This window comes from Leptosomus discolor, chromosome Z (assembly GCF_034619465.1).
Source record: "Leptosomus discolor isolate bLepDis1 chromosome Z, bLepDis1.hap2, whole genome shotgun sequence".
Lineage (NCBI taxonomy): Eukaryota > Metazoa > Chordata > Aves > Leptosomiformes > Leptosomidae > Leptosomus > Leptosomus discolor.
This window is the reverse complement of record NC_141419.1, coordinates 85,570,603-85,591,816: the sequence shown is the minus strand read 5'-3', so window position 1 is coordinate 85,591,816 and position 21,214 is coordinate 85,570,603.

Sequence of the window (21,214 nt, the reverse complement as noted above, 5' to 3'; positions counted from 1 at the left end):
GTTGCCAGGGATTCCATCCCAATATAGATGTTTGTAATACACACAGTGTGTCAGTCTGTTCAGTCAGTTGTCGGTAATAGAGTTTGAAAGGCATATAGTGACAGTATAAATGCATATGGTATATCCGAGTATTTTGTTAGAAGGCTGATGGGTCCTGGCTGCTTAGGATGCTACATGGACTCCCATGCAACCTGCATTTTTACCAACTCTGTCTCCCAAACTGGTAACCAAGACCAGCCATACTGGGCTTCCTTTATTGCCAGCTGAGAGAAATCTGAGGGCAATTCATCTGACCTGGCTTTGACCTTTATCTTAGAATGGGGTGAACTTCTCTGTATTTCTCTCCACTGACTATGAAAACAAGCCCCAGGAGATTAGCTTAACACTTAGAGCTCAATTCAGTTGCTTAAACATAGGCCCTGGGCTGTTCTGGCTGACCTCTAGCTTCTGGGTTTTGCATCCCTTTGATCCTCTGTGGTATTTGCCAGCCAGTCTGAGATAGTCTAGAACATCTCAAATGGCACTAGATTCTTGTCTACAGACAGCTGAAAGTCTTAGGACTCATCTAGGTTAAGCTTAGTGGCCAGGGGACTTCTTTCAGTAGACCACAAACAGGCAATTAATGTCACTTGAATTGTGGTAGGGCATGACACCCAGCCTCCAGTGGCCGATGCAAAAAAGCAGGCATTTCCCTAAAGTCCTGTGCCACACAGGCCAGCTCTGTGTGGATATCTCCAAAAAGCAAGGACACTTCAAGTGCTGTCAGACTTCTATTTTCAGGCAACTGACTCAAGCCACTAAATGTCTAAATTTAGGTGTGTACATATGAGCTAGGTGTCCAAGCTTAGAGAGCCATTGGTTGACCAGATATAGACATTTGCTTCATCTCTTTCTAAACCACTAATTGCATTGACTAGACCTCTACTCACTATAATGGGAACTTGGGCATTTATCTCACCTGCAGACATCTAAAATTAGATATCTTAAACCCTGACCCAAATCACACTGCTAACTTTTAGATTCCTAATTAGAATAAATTAATTGAAAACTACTGGACCTTTGTACCATTTTTGAGCCTTCTTATGCTTTCATCTGCCCTTAGTTGGAAAGGGTAGATGACCATACCATTTTCTTCTGCCCAGAACTTTGATAAATTGGAGGAATTCTACAAAAAAATCAGGAATTGTTCCTGGGCTCCCTTGAAAAAACTGCAGTTTCATGTACATGGAGATTTGATTTGTCATTCTGAATGGCCATGAAATAACAAGCAAAACTTCAAAATGTGGATTGCTCTGTTTCCTCATCAATAGTGGCTAAGTAATAGAAGTATTAAGAGACAGCTGTAGAATAAGTAGCAATGGTGGCTCATTTACTCCACCCAGCTAACACTACTGGCCAGACCTGGCTGAGGATTTGGGTAACCTTACTATCAGAGGTTGGTGTCAACACTCATAAATCTTGCTAAGCTTCAGCAGTAGCATCTGAATAAGATCTGCTTTGGCTGATCTCACACAGAGGGGAAGCAAATGTAATTTTCAGCTCTTTGCAGTTGCCAATGTAGACTTTGTCTTGTTGAAAATGTTTACTAATGCTTTTGTTTTGCTTTGTGTTTTTTGTTTGTTTGTTTTTAAAAAATACCAGGAGATAATTTGTTTTCTTATTAAATAAAGGAGATGCAAAGGATTGATTACTAGCTAGATAAGTCTGGTGAAGTTGAAAGACTGTAACCCCATCACATGAATACTAAAAATGTGCAGGAAGTAGAACATGCATGGGACAAGATAGGATGAAAGTGTCAAAATTTTTCAAAAGATTGTCTGAGAACTGAAAATGCTCATTCTTTGCTAATTTGAGGTGTGTGTCCCCAGAAAAAGTCCTCTGAAAATTGGTGGTGTCAAAACCAAACAATGTTTATCTGTGTAAGTTGCTTATGTTCTCAGAAGTATGAGATTTGATTTCTTCAACATGTCACGTATTTTCCATTTCAACAACTATGAAGGAAGTGAAAGTACATCTGTTTCCATTTTACTTTAAAGAAATTGAGACAGAGAGGGCCAAACCAAAAAGACATTTAACCTCCTACTTCCTTTTGAAATCATCATATAGCAATATCTTTGGAGATGTAGCTATAAAGTGTAAAAGTAAGACTCAGAGTACTCACTTTCATATCATAATGGCCAAAAATCAATTTCATTGATTCTATGCTGGTTGTTGAGCAGGGAGAGCTTCTGATTCTCCTGTCAGAGGCTATGTGGAAACTGTTCAAGAGTCACCTACCACCTGTAGACTTCTTTGAGGATACACCCACATTGCAAAAATGGCTCAGTCCTTGCTTTGGGACCTACACTCCCATTGATCACACGAAGTATATGATAGTTTAGTCCTACCTGGAGGGAGTTGAAAAGTCTCTCTCCAAGATATCAGACATATTATTGAGAGGACAGCCCATTCACAGGCCCAGTTCTTAAAAACAGAATGATATTGAACCCTCTAGGTTTCATTCCCAGTGATAAACTTAATGGCTACAGCCAGACATCTCCAGAAAATACAGGGACAAACCAGTCTGTACCAATTAGCTGAGGGCCTGGTTTTGTTGTGTTGGATTTTTTTTTTTCTGCTCATATGGACAATAACTACATTTCAAGTTGTACCTTGAATAACAGAGTGATGAGAGGCATTTCATGGTTAGAAACTGTTCGACAAAGTCTATGTTTGTAATGGACCTGACTGCACTCTAATGCCTCAGGCCACACAGCTCACGATTGTCCTGTACTTTCTGAGTTCAGGCATCATGGAAATTTGCAGTGGTATTTGTGTGGCTCTAAGCTTAGACAATCCTTTGAAAACAGCTTCCTGGAATTTAAGGTTTTAAGTTCTTTCAAAGCCCCATTTAGACACTGAAATAAACACTCTGGACCACATCTCAAGTGCTTTTCTCAAGGTCATGTGAGAAGAGTTCAATGGAGCTTGGACATGAGCCCAGATCTCTGCTTAACTCTAGCCATAGATCCATCCATTTTCATTCCATAGCAGCATAGCAGGGATTTAGAAAACTGTTCTAAAACCTTGTGAACTGAATAGATATCAAAATCTTTCTGTATGTGTTTGGAACCATCCCACAGATTTCATGGAGGAATGTATTCTTTCTTACAACAAATTGAATTCTTAAAAACCTATAGAAATCTCTCATTACTTGTTAAAGTAAGTATGACTTTCTCATAAATATTGTAGAGGTACATGCAGAGGGTTAAAAGCGACAGCTTAGTGGTCTGGAATTAAATCTGTTGCAGGTATATAATTTAGTGTGACGTTAATTGGGTAGTGGGGAAGCATAAATGAGGAACACAATGCATATACGTTGGAATTTTTTGTTAGAGAAGGAACACTGCAAATGCTAACCTCAGCAATCCAAAATCAAAGAGGGCAGGGAGGAGAAGGAGGAAGATAAAAGAAAAAAAAAAACAACACAAAAAACACAGAAAAAAAACCCCACAACAACACACGAAACAGGGGACAACCAAACAATTGTGTCTCAATTCTTCAGGAAGAAGTTTAAATTAGTTACTAGGGTTTAAGATTTTCAGCTGAAAGACATCAGCTTAGCTCTGAAGTTGTAAGTTAACAGAATTCTGAGTTGCTGCAGATCATTTCATCTTTATAACTCTCTGTGTGCTATCCTGATCTGGGACAAGCAGAAGGCAACTGAACTTCATGTGCATCAGTTGTGGTCTTCTGCTACTCACCAGCCAGGGAAGATGACTGTGGGAAAACACATGAAGACCAGTTGGTGCTTACCTGAGGTGAGCAAGGAATCCTGCACAACCAGTATTCAGATGGAGACTCCAGCCTACCATGACACTTCAAGGAACAGATAGTGACACGCTATGTCACAAGTCACCCTATGTGTGACTTTAATATGAAAGACTATACGATGTGCTGAAATATCTCTGCATCTGTTACAAATAAGCAGTGATATAGATTGTGAACACATAAGGTATAATTTTATGCCATCTCAGGAAAGCCTGGGCCCTCCTGTCCATTCTTGATGGCATGCTGTATGTTGTTCTTTGATGATGTTAGATCAGGTTCTTTTCTTTTTCCCTTTTCCACACCCCTCCACCCATCACACATCCCTTGTAGGTTATGGATGCTAACTTGAGCTACTTCATTCCATCCATTCCACCCAGCTTTGTCAGGGTCACCACAGACAGGAAGCCTTCATTTCTTATTTCTTCCAGTTTATTGCAGTCTTCAAGCTTGCTCAATTCTGTTTTCATTATCAATGAATTAGTTAAAATGCAAGTAACCATGTTTTATTACGAGATCAGTTTCTTTTTCTTAGTTTGTTGCCCATGAGCTCTCATGGGCATGAGCCTCAGTTCAGGCTGTTTTGGGGACCAAAAATGCCTCCCATTGGTTATGCGAAGTTCATTGCGACAAATGTTGTGATGCAAAAGACCTTTGGGAAAATCTAGCTGCACAGTGGAGCTTAGGTTTCTGTACAAGGTTGCACGACTGATTCATATCTGCCTTCATTTGCCATTGAGTAAGTTCATGTGGCAACAACCAATTACTGAAGTTTAGGAATCATCTGGTTAATCTTAGCATTTTGACCATGAGACCGAACCCACTGGTGATCAACATCAGTAACAGAGCTGTCTACGTTGATTCACAGTCACTGAGAGTCCAGCTACGCTTACATGGCTCAATGAGGTGTTGCTGGTGTGCCAGGAACATCTCTCCTGATATTCAGCAATCAACACTCTTTAATTTTCCCATTTTCTGTTTCACATTCACAAGCTAGCTAATATTGACTTGTACTAAATATGTGATGCACAGATACAAGCAGAGCAGGTGAGATCTTATGGGAATTGAAATGTCAATGGGAACATAGTAACTGGGAAGCACAGGCCACTTGAAGACCATGAGGGATATATACTTCAATCTCTTCTTGTCTCAGGAAACCTTGTTCTAGCCATCACCACAAGAATTAACAAAACATCTACTTCAAATGGAAAAAAAAAAAGTACAAAAACCTTCCCAGTATTGCATAACATCCTTTTCTAGCTAACTGGATCACTGTACCACAAGAAATCAAAAGTTACAAACCATGGAATTTGCCACTGGAAAAGAGCAGAAGATATTGCCAGTGCCATAAGTCTCTTCTGCTCTAATTGTATGTTACTCCTGGCTGAAGATAGGGCTTGCTGTGCTATTTGTGCTTCTCTCTTTCCCTCCTACCTTGTTTTTTAAGGTGTTAGAGGTAGAATTTTTTTTTTTTTTTGATTATTCAATTGGGTATGCAGCCATTGACCTGGATGATTAAGTTATTTCATCTGTCTACTATGCCTCTGGGTTATTTCTTGACTGTTGCGTTTGGGGTAGGGTCTGTCTTGTGCATGAATAGCCACTGCTATGGGACCTTGGTTTTTGCTAGGGATATTAAAAGCTGTTACAATACAGGCATTAAGTGTGCCTGCAGTTAGGCATGAGTAATCTTACACTGAAAAGTAGGAAAAAAGAATAAATTCAATGCCCTGCCATATTAATTTGCACAGTCGCAGTTTTGGAGATTAGTCTTAAATTATTTTGAATTGCAAATCCAACTGTACTTTAATTATGAGTATGACCTCTACGTTGTGGCACTCAGTTCAATCTATACAACCATCGTCTATGGTAAATTACTACAATGGTGCTGTAGATGATGCACCGTAACACAGAGCCTTGCCCTATATCTGTAGATAAAGACATGCATGCACATGCACATTTTGACTTGCAACAACCTCCTAATAATACAGATTTATTCTCCTTTGGTTTTGCTTTTTTGGCTTCTCTTCTCTCTCCAGATAGGGTAGCAAGGACTCAGTGACTTGCTGGAAGAAATCTGTAGAGTATGTTAATTTCTGTGGAACTTAGGCAGCCTCATAAGTCTTGGAGATTAATAAGAATCTGGGAAGTATCTATCTTCTGGTGATGCTTTCATTTGCGCAGTAATAAAGCTCGCCTTTCTTGTTTAATAAAAACAATGAGGAAACAAATGGGTGTGCAGGCATTGGAACTTTTGAGGAATTAATTCAAAAGCACGGAGGAAAGTTTTTTATCATGCTGTAAGCACCAGAAAGGTGAAAATTACTCTTCCCTGGAGCTCTTACCCTCTGTGTGCCTTATCTCTAAGTTACACCAAACTTAAGACAAAATCCTCAGTAGGTGCTAAGTATCTCTTGGAAAGTGCTGATCATTATCCTCACAGGTGATGGGCACATTTCACTGAGACCATCAGGACCTTGGGAGAGTTCTGCATGATTCATTTTCTTCCCCTGCCCATTGGAACCATTTCCTGGTTTAACATGCTCTCTTCATCAAAATGAAATTTCTGTGGAAAATTTCAACATCAGTGACAATTTTGAGGGTTTTTTCCTTTTTTTTTGAAATTCTTTTTTGATTTTTGGAGCGATGGCAGTGATTTTCCCCGGCTGTTCCCTTCATCCTCCCCCACCCCCCCCCCACCCCCCCACCCACCCCCCCGAAGGTTCTTGTCAATTTAACTTTTTGGGCACAGACAGGCTATTGACAAAAGCGGGAGCCTTGCAGCAGGCAGGGGGCCAGAGGCTGAGCACCCAGCTCCCAGCCTCCCTACAGCTCCAGCTGCCAGGGAGGCACAAACCCAAGTTGCTTAGCATCCCCACATCTCTTGCAACTCTGGCTGCCAGAGAGCTGGAGAAGAGTGAGAACTTGTAAAAGCAATTTTCTTACCCCTCTAAAAAAGAACTTTGGAAGCTATCACTAGTTAGTTTCATTTAGGCATCAGGATTTAGAAAAAAACTGTTTAAAAACTGTTTTCCCTAGATATTCATTAATGCATTTATTATAGTAAAAATTACTTTGATTACTTAATCTACAGAGAAGAGGAATGTGACAGAACTTCTTTCAATACTAGATCGCCTTTATACCTAGCCATCTACAGGCTCTGTTCTCAGTTTTCTTGTCTTCCAGTAGATGTGTTCCTGTGGCAGTCATCAGGACTGTGCACCACTGACAACTACAGATCTTCTTCTGCCTGTGGCCAAGAACTGCCTGTCTTTCAGCAGCCACCAGTTCCCAGGTTCAGTTTCAGGATGAACACGGCTGCCTACATCAGCCATACAAAGTGCAGTAATGAAAGCATGGTATGGCAGTTAATTACCAAGGGTCCTGAGCCTCCTTGCATTACTGCAATGGCACTTGGTGGTCTCAGGAAATGCACCTACTCTTGGGGACAGAGGGAATTTCTCTTATGATTGGACAATACTGACCAATCTGATATTTAGCCTACCTGAAGCACTCCATTATTTTCACCACTTACAACCCACATAGATGTGACTGAAATGTACAGAAGGTTGTTGTTTGATTTGTGCTGCATGCACACAGTGCTGACTTTCTGCTTCAAGGATGGACTGTACTGTTGGGTTCTGCTTCCCTCAGTGGCAGGTCATCTCAGCTCCCTATCCTGAAATTTTCCTAAGTAAAAATACCTGTTTATCTTTTTGTAGGTAACACTTAGACAACCTGAGAAATAAATTCATTGGAATATTCTTCCCTGCAGCAGCTTCATCCAGCCTACATATACCCACAAATATACTTTCATATACCTACAAAAGATTACCTGGCCAGGCCTGTCCTGTGAGATGCTGAGATTTGTTCTCATCTCTCTGTTTTTGCAACTGGGTCCCATGTTACCTGCACTGTTTATCCTTCAAGTAATTCCTGTTGTGGCACCATTAAGGATGCTCCAGCTTTGTCTGGGTGCAGCACATGCAGAAGTCTTTACATTGGTAGGAACAGAGTTACAATCAGCAAGCACTGTCTTTGCTTCTGTTTCGGAGCTGATACTACGGCACTGGTCTGGGTTACGATATTAAGTTTGTAAGCATATTACAGTGGATCGGTTTTGGACCTGACTTTAACCTTCACTTAATAAAAATGTGTTCTAGCCACAGGCTATGTGTTCTCATGACTAGTAAAGGTAGGGACCTTTGCAATGCAATAAAACAGGGAGGAAATATTGTGATAGATATAGCACAGCTTCTGCTCACCCCCTCCCCTCTTCTTGCACCCTTAAGTGAAGCTTTATTTTAGAAATAAACATTTTGGAACTTAAATCAGTTTTTCTTTAAGCAAGGACACTTTTTAAATATTCTTAAATAAAATACTACTCAAAATGGGTAATTTTACATGAAGTGGGAGAGAGATAGTGCAAGAACCTACAGTATATCAGACTGAATTAGTTTCTCATACTACGAGATGTAAACAAATCTATTTAATTAGAACACCTTGTTCTTACTGCATCCAGACTCATTTTTTATAAAGGCATAAAGAAAAAAAAAGTTTTGGCAGTAAATTTCTACAATACTACAAAAAAAGATCTAAACTGTGTTTCCACTCACTAAAACAGACTTCTTTTTTTCTCATTCTTATTGTTGTTTGAATTGGGATCTCAAAGTCAAGCCTGCCATCACAAAGATGATCCTTGGGCCAAGTACACACGTTCCTAGAGATCAGCTTTGATATGAAACCCTTCCTTTCTACTGCATCAGCAGAGAAAACAGATGTGTAGTCATGCAGGAGGAAGATGGTCCTTGAAGTAACTTGTTTAGATCATGCATGCCAAGACCAGAACTCCACCACCAGGATCTCTTGCCTACACCAAGGCCATTTAGCCCCCATTGCTCACCTTTGGTGCAATCTGTCACAGTTGCACCATTATTGCATCTGTGTAACCCAAAGACACTAATGAATTTCATCTCTTTGCTGTTGTTTTCTCTCCTTTAAAAGGTAAAATGAAATCTCGATCAGTGACAGAAGGAAAAGTGAGGCTGTGTGCTCAAGGGCTTTATTCAACTCCATAAACTCTAAAATCACCTTTCTCTTTCCTCTCAAGTAGCCGTGCAAGGAGCCCACTTGGCTATACAGTCTCATTAGTCACAACAGAAAAGCAGCACAAGGTCCCACAGTGACAAGCTGCCACCTAAATCTAGGTAGTGTGCCACGCTAAAATGCTGTATGCTGGCTTGCAGCAAGATCTCAGTTCCTTGCTAAGGTGATGTTTCCATTTCTAGACCTGGATTTGCCAGCATTGTGGCCCATCCCTTCCTGAATCTCAATTTAAAATGTGTAATTTCCTGGCCATACATATCCAAAGCCTCAAATGGGCAGTAGAGGCACATGAACAGAATCTGGGGATATTATCCCTAATGCTAGACCTCTAGAACCAGTCACCACATGCAGACACTCAGGCCAACATCCAGGTAGATCGAGCAATTAAACACCAATGTGGCTGTCCCTCTCCTCTCCTCTCCTCTCCTCTCCTCTCCTCTCCTCTCCTCTCCTCTCCTCTCCTCTCCTCTCCTCTCCTCTCCTCTCCTCTCCTCTCCTCTCCTCTCCTCTCCTCTCCTCTCCTCTCCTCTCCTCTCCTCTCCTCTCCTCTCCTCTCCTCTCCTCTCCTCTCCTCTCCTCTCCTCTCCTCTCCTCTCCTCTCCTCTCCTCTCCTCTCCTCTCCTCTCCTCTCTCCTCTCCTCTCCTCCTCTCTCATCTCTCCTCCTCTCTCCTCCTCTCTCCTCTCCTCTCTTTATATAATAACCAGTTCTGTCCCACCAGACTATGACTATACAAGAAAGAATCCTTGAGTGTGTTGTGGTGAAAAGGTCTCATGATGGGATCTGGCCAAAGAAAGGGGTGAGCTTCACTTTCTGAAGAACAGGAGCTCCAAAAGGGGGTTCATCTGGGAGTGTCCCTCAGCTGCATGAATGGCAGCTGTACTTCTGAATTTGGGCTATTCCTAAGACAATGTCATATTTTCTATGACAATCCGGCTGCTCAATAAGGACCCCAGATATGGCACACTGTGGCTCTCATCAGTGGTGAGCAACAAAGGGAAGATGATCATTTCAAATTATGAATTTCAAATTCAGGCAAGAACTGGCATCTCACCAGACCAGACCAGTGAAACAACCATTTTCACTGGAACTGTCCAGGGTTACAGGATCTGTCTTCTTATTTTAATCAGATCCCTCAGGTCCTTCTTGTACACTGTGTTTTCATGTAAAGCATGCAATTTTTCCCAGTCCTTCCCTCTTACACGATGACCATCCAAACTTACCCTCCACCAGAAGACCCCGAAGAAAAGAAGTGATCTGACTGAGTGTTTGCATGGGGCTGCACGATGCAATCGAGGAAGTATGTCTTCATCCCGTAAGGCAGTCCTGACTTTTTCCTAGTACACTAGACAGTCATGCTACAGCCCAATGCCAGAAGTCTGTGGAAGGAGATTAAATAGCAGCTTAGTAATCAGGAGATTTGAATATTGTTCCTGTCTTGGCCAGAGACCTGCTGTGCCTCCTGGAACAAATCTCTTCCCTTCATTTCTTTTTTCTCCTCCCACCTTCCCTTTGCCCTGCCCATTTGTATGACCAGCTCTTCAAGGCAGTCCGTTTCATTCCATACTGATCATCAATGGACCCCAGTCTCATCTGAGCTGTCTAGACACAACCGTTGCTGAAATAATAATAATCATGCTGAAAGCTAAATGCCAATATTTTTGTACTGTTGTGACGCCTGTTTTGTATTCCTCTGGCTTTGTCTCCTACATTAGTGATGCTTAGAGGCAAAACAACAACAAAAAAAAATAAATCTTACCACAGTTAAATGTTATTAACGACTTTTAAACAATTGCCAGCAAACTTAAGTGCATGTGTAAGTGAGGGATTAATAGTGCCGACCTAATAAATATCTCAGATGCTGGCACGTCACTTATGGGCAAACTGTCAATGATGCCTGGCCTCGAAAGTCTCCATCTGGAGAAGCAGCCAAGCAGCACACAATGACACTCTTGTCTGAGCCATCCTCCCCGCTCCCGCCCAGGACCCACAGCTCATTTTGTCAGTCCTCTAGTCTTCTCTCTGTAATGCGCCTTCTATCCTCCCCCATTCCTATTCCACTAATGTTTTTTCCCTGGTTGCCTCATATGTCTCGCAAAATATGCTGTCCACATCCTGCCTAACACCTGCCCTTTTTTTCCTGTCTCCTCCATCAGATACATTTTCCAGATAACACAACCACAGCACTGCTCTATGCATCAAGGTCAGAAGAGACTTAGAGGATCAGTATGATGTGGTCAAACAACACATTATGCCCAGCTACAGTTCTGGTAGAAGTAGAAACCAGTGTGAGCTTATGGTGAGATCTGGGGCCCAAACAGCACACCCTGTTATTAAAGTGACCTAGCATAATAAGACAATGATGTCAGTAGAAAAATGATACCCCTATATTAGATTCTTCCCATTTGTGTGTCCTTTCCAAACCCTGGAAAGGTAAATAAATCTTTACCTGCAAAACTGTGGTGTAGAAAGTTAAATTATTTTGACCAGATTTATAAAAGATGCTTATGGCAGAAGAGAGACATTAAATCAGGTCTTTTTGCATCTTGATCATTGGTCTTTATTTCCTCTCCCTCTCTGTGATTTCTAGTCTCTAAATTTTCATTAATTCCCAGGAGGTAATATTTTTTGTGAGAAAAAAGCTTGGTGTTTTTACTGGCTGCGTGAGGAACATGGTTTAATCAGATGATTTTCAAAACAAATCCCAAATGCCTTCCAGAGACTTATTGCCTTCTTTATGGTCTTATTTCTGAGTACTTACCTTAGAAAAAAACACTCCTTTGCTCTTCTCATTGGTATATCTGCAGTCCTTGCCCCGTGCTGACCCTTCTGCTTGGACCACATCCCTGAAACCTCGCTATTGTCACTTAACTATCTACCCATACAAACAATGAACTCACTTCTGCATTACCCCCAAGGAAGAAAATTTCCTTTCTTATAAGCACAGCAAGAAATAAAACCCAAATCTGAACAAAAACAATGGCCCTTTCCCACTGTGTTGTTCGAAATACTTTCCCGAGGCTGGTATCATCTCCTTCCATTTAAGTGAAGCTCATTTACAAGCACTTGTCTATTCATAGTGGATGGGCAGTGAACAGAGCCAGGGCTGCCTGTCACCAAGATTAATAGACAGATGGCAGGGACAAAAATGGTCACATTTGGTCCGAGCCAGGGGTGCCATTTTTAAGGTCAGGCCTTCATCTTGTAGTGGCCAGGAGGAGGCCTGTGATGATGATGATGATGACTGCATTTGGAATGATTCCGCTATTTGTTTATCATGGCTTTTGCACAGGAGGTACCAATTTTAGCAAACACAGGAGGAAAGCAATTGAGTTAGCCCTGCAGCAGCATCTGAGGATCTTCTTATCTGCATGGATGACTCTCTTTTTACCCACTGCACATCAGAGTTTAGATACTGAAACAAAAGCTGTTTCCTTTACAGGGGAAACAATGAGTAGTTCTTAGGCATCGCTGAATTTCTTTCCTCTCTTGGTGGAAAGAAGAGCTACCTGTACCTCCATCAGAGACTTACCTGCAGGTTTGAGCCATGCATTAGTCAGAATGGCCAGATCCTTCACTGGTGCTTATCCCAGTGCCACAGATCTTTCATGGAAATGGATTTATTTGGAAGGCTTGCAAGCATAACTATCCTCAGATGACTGGACTTAGTTTTCCCTGGTTAAACTGAACACATCACAAAAACGGCCTCCTCCCTCTTATGCATTTGCAGCCCTACACAGACAGATGCTAGATGGCCAACACAATCTTTAGGAGGTGAAAGTTGATGCAGGTTCTCAAAACACAAACATGATGAGTCGGTTTACCCTGAATCGAGCCTCTGAGCATGAACAGGTTCTAAACACCTCTAGCAAGTGCAAAGACCAGAGTATAATTAGATTTCATTTTATCAGCAAACCTAAAACAGGGCCTTGGTGTTCCATGCATTTTCCTCGTTAATTGGAGACTAAAACTTGACTTGAACCAGAAAGAAAATATTTATTTAGAAGTTGGAGATACGCTTTAAGTAGGAAATTAAAAGCAGATAATACTATAATCTTGTAAGAATAAATGAAGAGGAAGGCTGATAAAAAAACAGAAAAAAAATTTTCTCGCAGCTGTGTTTCACATATGACCTCTACAGAATGTGATTAAGAAATAAAAACAAACAAAAAGCCCTTCCTTCTGGTGTATGTAATGCACTTCTACTCATAAATAAATAATTTGGATTAGTGCTATGTTAAGCCCCTTGCAAAATGCAGGTCTGTGTGCATGTGTGTTTGGTTTTAGAATCCTAGAATCATAGAATGGTTTGGGTTGGAAAAGACCTTAAAGATCAGCATGCTCCAACCCCATTGCCACGGGGAGGGACACCTTCCACTAGACCAGGTTGCTCCAAGCCCCATCCAGCCTGGCCTTGAATGTTTCCAGGGAGGGGACAGCCACAGCTTCTCCAGGCAAACTCTTCCAGTGTCTCACCACACTCACGGCGAAGAATTTCTTCCTAATATTTAATCTAAATCTACTCTCTTTCAGTTTGAAACTACCCTCCCTCATCCTATTGCTACACTCCTTGATAAAGTGTCCCTTCCCATCTTTCCTGTAGGCCCCCTTTAAGTACTGGAAGGCTGCCATAAGGTTGCCCCAGAGTCTTCTCTTCTCCAGGCTGAAGACACCACCTTTCTCAGCCTGTTCTTGTAGGGGAGGTGCTCCAGCCCCCCTCAAGTCAAGTTCAGCAATGTGATTTCAGGAAAAGCATCTGCTACCAGAATGGGAAGTAAATCAAGTTGTTGTGGTTCTGATGTGATCCTGGTGTTATGGCAGCACAGAATTTGAGGCTGGAAAGAACCAAAATGTTGTGTGACCTCTTATACTTTGTAACACAGGGTAAAGAAGGGAAAACAAAACAAATTTCCTCTACCTTATTGTGTACAAATCCATCTCAACGACTTTTTTTTGCTGGACAGGTAGCTACAGTCTGTCTGTTTGTCTGTCATGATCGAAAGAGAAATACCAGCCTGCCTAGGTGATACTTAGCCTCTTACTATTCCATGGCTTATTTCTGGAGTTCATGGGAAGTGGAATAAAAGCAAGAACACACTCATTGTGCCTTACATTTAATCTGGGATTCATTTCCTCACTCTTCTGCAGACACAAAGTACAAACAGGAGAGTGGGCAGAGCCCATCTCTGCTTCCTCCATGTGGCACAGGGAAATCCATTTCCTTTCTTCTAGCACAAGCCTTTTCCCTTTGGTTGTGAGATTCTTCTCATGAGAACTCCCTTTACGAGTGACATATTTGGTTTAGCCTAATGGGCAGATACTGATGGAAACCTAGAGTGACAGGGAGCAGAGGCGCATGCTCCCTGTTTAAACACCCACTTCCCAAATCTTTAGATGATGCATTCCTTTCCCTTCATCCTTCCTCTCTAGTTAATGGCTTCACTCAGTGATTTCCACTACAGCTCTTCCTACATTCTTGGGCTGCTTCGGGTGTCACAACAGCTCCTCCATGCAGGATGAGACCTTCTGGCTGCGTGTTTTCTTGACAACGGGAGGAACAACGGAGGAGGCCATAGCCTCGGCTCTTATTGCTAAGGAAAGGATGGTGTCACCAGCAAGGCCAGCCTCACCCGACGCCTGGTGGCACCCATCCCCATGTGCACCTTGGCTACCACCTCCTGGTGGGAAAATGTTTTTAGATGGAGCATTAACCGCTCCTTGGGGAGAGCATTATTGTCTGGCTGGACAGAGTCCAGTACCGGAGGAGGCTGCAGTTTATCAGTGCTGTCCTCACCACTCCACTCAAAGTGTCTGTGCCGTCAGGGGGATTGATGGAGTTGGGAAAGCCCCCAAAACCATATAACTTGACATTAAAGAGAGGCTGTGAAGCTCTTGGAACCAAGAGTACCTTTCAGTAAGACATGCAGAGAAAACTGCTCTGTCTTTTTGGTGGATGACTTTTATCGTGAAGCTGCATAAAGCCATTACTGAAGAAAGGCACAAATTTGCTGGAGCTTGGAGGCGGGGAGGAAAGGGAAAAGAAACAACAGCAATAAAAATAAGACACAAGCTGCTCTCTTTTCTCTTCAGAGAATTTTTGGAGAATCTCCTGAGGACTGGAGGCAGCTGCAGAGGTGTTGTGAGGAGGGAACAGTGAACAGGACCCACCTGTAAATTGACCCAGAGTGAGCATTGCAATAGACTGTACTTCTGGAGTAGGACTACACATCCCACCCTGATAAATTCAGCTGGGTATCTCTTCTAAGAGTCCCTATATTACAAAGCAGTTTATTCTGTGAAGATTAGAGCAAACAGCAAGGAGTGGGGACAGCTGGGATCTCATGGCAGCTCAGCTAGTGAGCTCAGCATGGACTCCTTTCTGGCCTCTGAAATTATAAGCAGAGCAGAGCAGGAACCAGTTCTTGCTGCAGAGATGACTGGGGTAGTGTGGATAGAGATGTACTGGCAGTCTGGGTTGTTGCCTGGTGAGCTTGGTACTGTGTGGCTGGCTTGGTAACCATGTGAGAGCTTGCAGGAGCCTGTGCAGGTGTATCTACATGGGGTTGCTGCAACTACAGCAGGTGGATCTTGTAGTTTTGTACAGCACCCTGCACCGTGGGCAGCCTCACATGGAAACTCTCGCTGTCAATAACATTGTGGTGCAGCAGTGTAGGTGAGTAAGGGTGACTGAAGGATTTATTTTTTTTTTTACCCACTGCACAAATAGAATCAAGGAAAATATAATGTAATATAAATAAAAATAAATGGCTCAGTCAACTCATCTTTAATGCTTTGCAGCGTGACATCTATTTTGTCTAATGGAATACGACTTTCATACACCAACTGGATATTTAACCTTGGCCAAAAGTTATGATATACATTACAATACACTTTTATTATGTTACACTGTATTGTTGTTGTTTTTTTAATCTATTGCTAAGCCCCTAACAGTATGTCTGTGTCGATGAAACCCATCTGTCAAAAGCACAGTAGGGACATTATTATGTAAATGTAGATGGGTCTTCCTTTTGTGGAATTGGGGGCGGGAATTTAATATACTGTCCTAATATTCCAGCCAGAGGGGAAAAAAATGTTTATGAAAAAAATCTTTGATTTTTTAAGTAAGGAAAAAAAAAAGCCTAGCTGAATTTGGCTTTTAAAAAGTCAGATCTTTCTGCTCACCCTTCCCAGTGAGATCTTTTAGAGCTAATGATACAGTTTCTAATAAAAAATAAAATAAAATACTTGAGAGACTTTTTTAAGTGCACCAGGAGACAGATAGGTCATTAATACCAGCACTGCTATCTTTTCTATATTACACTCATATTTCAATAACCTACATTTTGGGGTTATTCTTTTTTTTAACAGGTGTCATTTTGGATTATTTCTTTATTAGGGTTTGTAATAAAATATGCACAAAGATAGGTAGATTTCTGGGAGAGGCATGGGTGAGGAGATTATTTATTACAGTTCTTAAACATCAGCCAAAATCTATCCATCTACATTGTCTTGCCTTAGATGCATTCTGCTGTTATTTTTAAAATTAAACCATTTGTCCCTGTGCAGGAAAGGGGCTAAAATTGAAATAGCCACTGGTTTAAATGAAGTATCTAAACAGCCTTCCCCTGGGCAAGCTCCCAACTTGAGGAACAGGCACCAGGAGGTTTGTCCCAATGTGATGCATGAAATGAAGTGTGTGTAGCTCTCTAAATCCAGATTACCAGCTGATTTCCTCCCCTAAATTCCAAGGCACCATCTGTTGAAATCACGAAGGCCTCCACTATCAGGCTTTCTGAGATGGGAAAGTGTTGTCATCTCCATCTCTGCAGATGGGGTGCTGAGGAGCAGAACAGCTGAGGGTGTGTTTGCATAAAAAAATAAGGTATTTTCACAGCATACACACGCTGGCTAAATTTCCTTAGCACAGGTAATGGCAACAAGGAGTGTGCCACAGCAGAAGGTTTAGCATGGACAAGTATTTATGGCCTCCTCAAAGTCTGGATCATCCATTGGATCCTGAGTCTTTCTTCCTGTTTCAGTGAGGTTTGGTGAAAACTCCTCCTGTTTTGGAATCCTTTCTAACTTCCTCGCAAGGGAAACCATGCAAATGGCATGGTTTAGTTGAGAGACCTTACCAAAGCACATAGATCTCTTTGTGGGACAGTACATTTCTAAGGAAGTAATAGAGAGCACCAATAACAAGTCTGTGCACGTCCCATAGGCATTACAAGGAATTTGGGTGCCTAACTCCAAAACTGCAATCAGAAAAGCATGACTCCACAGAATTTTCTTGTGCAAGCTGTTTCCTTATTTGATAAGAAAGTTTTTAAATTATGTGATGAAAAACCTTTTGTTTGGTGCCTTCACATGAGCAGTGGGAAACACCATGTTTTCATCATCTGGAGTGGACTCAAGCCCTCAGCTACCACCCAAGACAAAATCACCCTTATCCCCAGGCAGGCTCAGTGGAGGAAATACCCATCTCTGGTCCCAAATGGGTCACTGCACAAAAAGGACTGTAACAAACACAGACAATGCTAGTACCTATTGCCATTTTTGGCAGAAAAGGGAAAACATTTTACTTTGGAAAATCTTCTTTTCATCCTGCAGATCTTGGAGGTCTTGAAAGGATCCAGTTTGCTGATATAAACGGTCACTGGATGCCTATATGTGTTCCTAGACTTGGCCTAAAATGTCTAGGTCCTGAAGATACTGAACAGCTGAATGTCTGTTTCACATCTAAGTCACATTCAATAGACATCCTCAAAGCATTTGACAAATTCTTATGCTAGAGAAAGGCATCTTTTATCCAGAACTTCAGAAAAGAAAGTGTTCACACAGGAATATAGTCACTAACTTTTCAATCCTCAGTCTTTTTGAAGTGATTTGAAGCAATTTCTTTTCCTTCCCTTCCCCAAAGCCTACACTAGCATAGGGTAATTTGAGATAGATGGGATGCCTGGTGTCCATGGTGGAAATATTCTGTGCCTTAGGGACTGAGAAAATCATTGAGAAAAATGGAAATCCTACTTTGTAGCCCCTGTCCCCATTTAATGTTATTGTGTGGGCAGGGATTTTATCTCAGTATTTGCGTATTATGGTACACAGAAATAACAAAATCATTATGGCTGGTTGGCTACGCCCAGGTCTCAGGTCTTGAGTGTAAATTCAGCCTTTCATTTAAAATGTGTTATGGTGAAACAGCCTTCAGGGGAGTGACAACTTTCACCCTGCTTTCCCCATGTTGACAGTGCTTGCTAGTCTGACTGTATCCGATAGTGAACATCAGGGTTCTGGTTTAGACTGATGAGATCATAGAATCACAGAATGGTTTGGATTGGAAGGGACCTTTGCAGGTCATATAGTCCAACATGATACCAGCAAGGTGCTTCCTATGAATTAGGCTTTCAAAGCATTATAAGCCAGCCCTCTGCTGGCCCTCTCTGCTCAGCAGTCTCTGCTCAGCGCTTCTTCTGCGTGTCATGCTCTCTGCCAAGGGAAGGTGAAGCACAGCGCTGAATTAGGATAAACATAATGACTGGGCTTAATTGGGCAGCATACAGTGGAGACAAACATAGTGACTTTTTCTCATCCGTAGCTAAGTCTCGCTGCACTCAGACATTAACATACTTGGTCTGTACATCAACAGAGCTAATTTTCATTAGCTGATTGAGCAGACTTCAAGCATCCTCCAGGTTCTATTGCTCCCAGCTCCCTGCTGAAGGAGGTGCACTATGCACATGTCCCGTCTCAGAAGGTTCAGCTCAGAGGTAAGCTGTCTCAAGAGAAGGGAAGATAACCAGTGTTGTTCCTTGTGCATTTCTCTCCTGATTTCCACAGACACCTGCCTCTGTAGATATTTCTTAATTTAAAGTTTAATCAAAATTTCTTTTAACATCTGAGCCATTGTGTGATATTAATATCTCTAAAGACTAAAATCCAGATCTATAGATATCTCCAAGTCTAAAAATACTTACCCGTTGTTAGTCCAAAAAGTTAAGTAACTATTAATTCTCCTCCAGTGCCAGGTATGAAACCAGGCTGTAGAGAACCATTGTGTGAAGAAGGATGTGAAACATTGTCATGCGCCACTCATGGGCATGGCACAAGACGGAGAAGATAAAGCATACTATTTAGTAGTGGGAAGACTGAGCACTGCCTTAATCTTCTAAAACTCCCCACTAATCAGCTGGGACCCATTTGGCAGGTGACAGTGAAAGAAATGGCAGAGATGGCAGGATCCCTTTGGTACTACTGAAGCTGATGAGAAAAATAGGTAACATGCTGGGGTTTGTGGGTTTGCTTTGCTAGGGTTTTTTTCCAGCAAAATTTTAACAACTTTTTAAAAATAAAGATTTGAAATATTTTGATTCAGAATGTCCCTTTAATGTTCTATGGGAGTCACAGGTTTCACAGGTTTTATGGGATGCTTCATGTGTTCATTTTCCTTCATTGACTGAATTGTCTGGTTGAACTACATTTCCTATTGCACCTTAGAGCTTCTACATGCCAAGAGACTCTCTGAACACAGCTAACCATGGCAGACGTACTCCACCATCTTTGGTAAGCCATGGGGAGCAGGAGAGGTGCCTGAGGACTGGAGGAAAGCAAATGTCATTCTAGTCTTCAAAAGGGCAAGAAGGAGGATCTGGGTAACTACAGACTGGTCAGTCTCACCTCCATCCCTGGAAAGGTGATGGAACAACTTATCCTCAGCGCTGTCTCCAGGCATATCAAGGATAAGAGGGTCATTAGGAGCAGTCAACAAGGCTTCACCAAGGGGAAGTCATGTTTGACCAACCTGATAGCCTTTTATGAAGACATAACCAGGTGGATAGATGATGGTTATTCAGTGGATGTGGTTTATCTTGATTTCAGTAAAGCGTTTGACACCGTTTCCCACAGCATCCTCACAGCTAAACTGAGGAAGTGTGGTCTGGATGATCGGGTAGTGAGATTAATTATGAACTGGTTGAAGGAAAGAAGTCAGAGAGTTGTGGTCAATCGCACAGAGTCTAGTTGGAGGCCTATATCTAGTGGAGTCCCTCAGGGGTCGATACTGGGACCAGCACTATTCAATATATTCATCAGTGACCTGGATGAGGGAACAGAGTGTACTGTCAGCAAGTTTGCTGATGACACAGAACTGGGAGGAGTGGCTGACACATCAGAAGGCTGTGCTGCCATTCAGAGAGGCCTGGACATGCTGGAGAGCTGGGCGGGGAGAAATTTGATGAAATACCACAAGGGCAAGTGTAGAGTCTTGCATCTGGGAAAGAACAACCCCATGTACCAGTATAGGTTGGGGACTGAGCTGTTAGAGAGTAGCGGAGGGGAAAGGGATATGGGGGTCCTGGTGGACAGTAGAGTGACCATGAGCCACCAATGTGCCCTCATGGCCAAGAAGGCCAATGGCATCCTGGGGTGTATTAGAAGGGTTGTGGTCAGAAGGTCAAGAGAGGTTCTCCTCCCCCTCTACTCTGCCCTGGTGAAACCCCATCTGGAATAGTGTGTCTAGTTCTGGGCCCCTCAGTTCAAGAAGGACAGGGAACTGCTTAAAAGAGTCCAGTGCAGAGCCACAGACATGATGAAGGGGGTGGAACATCTCCCTTCTGATGAAAGGCTGAGGGAGCTGGGTCTGTTTAGCTTGGAGAAAGGAGACTGAGGGGTGACCTCATTCATGTTTAGAAATACATAAAGGGCAAATGTCAGGAGGATGGAGCCGGGCTCTTCTCGGTGATGGCCAATGATAGCACAAGGGGCAACGGGGGCAAGCTGGAGCATAGGAGGTTCCACATTAAGACAAGCAAAAACTTTTTCACTGTGAGGGTGACAGAGCACTGGAACAGGCTGCTCAGAGAGGCTGTGGAGTCTCCTTCTCTGGAAACGTTCAACACCCATCTGGATGTGTTCCTGTGTGACCTACTCTAGGTGGTCCTTCTTGGGCAGGGGGGTTGGACTAGATGATCTTTCGAGGTCCCTTTCCAACCCCTAACATTCTGTGATTCTAAATTCAATATTTTCTTTGGAAAGAATATTGCTTTTATAAAATATTATATTACGATGCTCCATTAATTGATAGTTGTTTATTATTATTATTATTTGGTGGTGGTAGTAGTAATAGTAGTAGCAGTATATTAATGTTTTAACCACTGCCAGATAATAACTTTGCTGTTACTGCTGCACTTCAGATGGGAAATAAAATCTAAAGCTTCACTTACAGAAGCCATTAGAGATCCATGGGTGAAAAAAAAATTACCCTGGTGCCCAGCTGAACTTTTCAGTGTGTTGTTTCTCTGTCT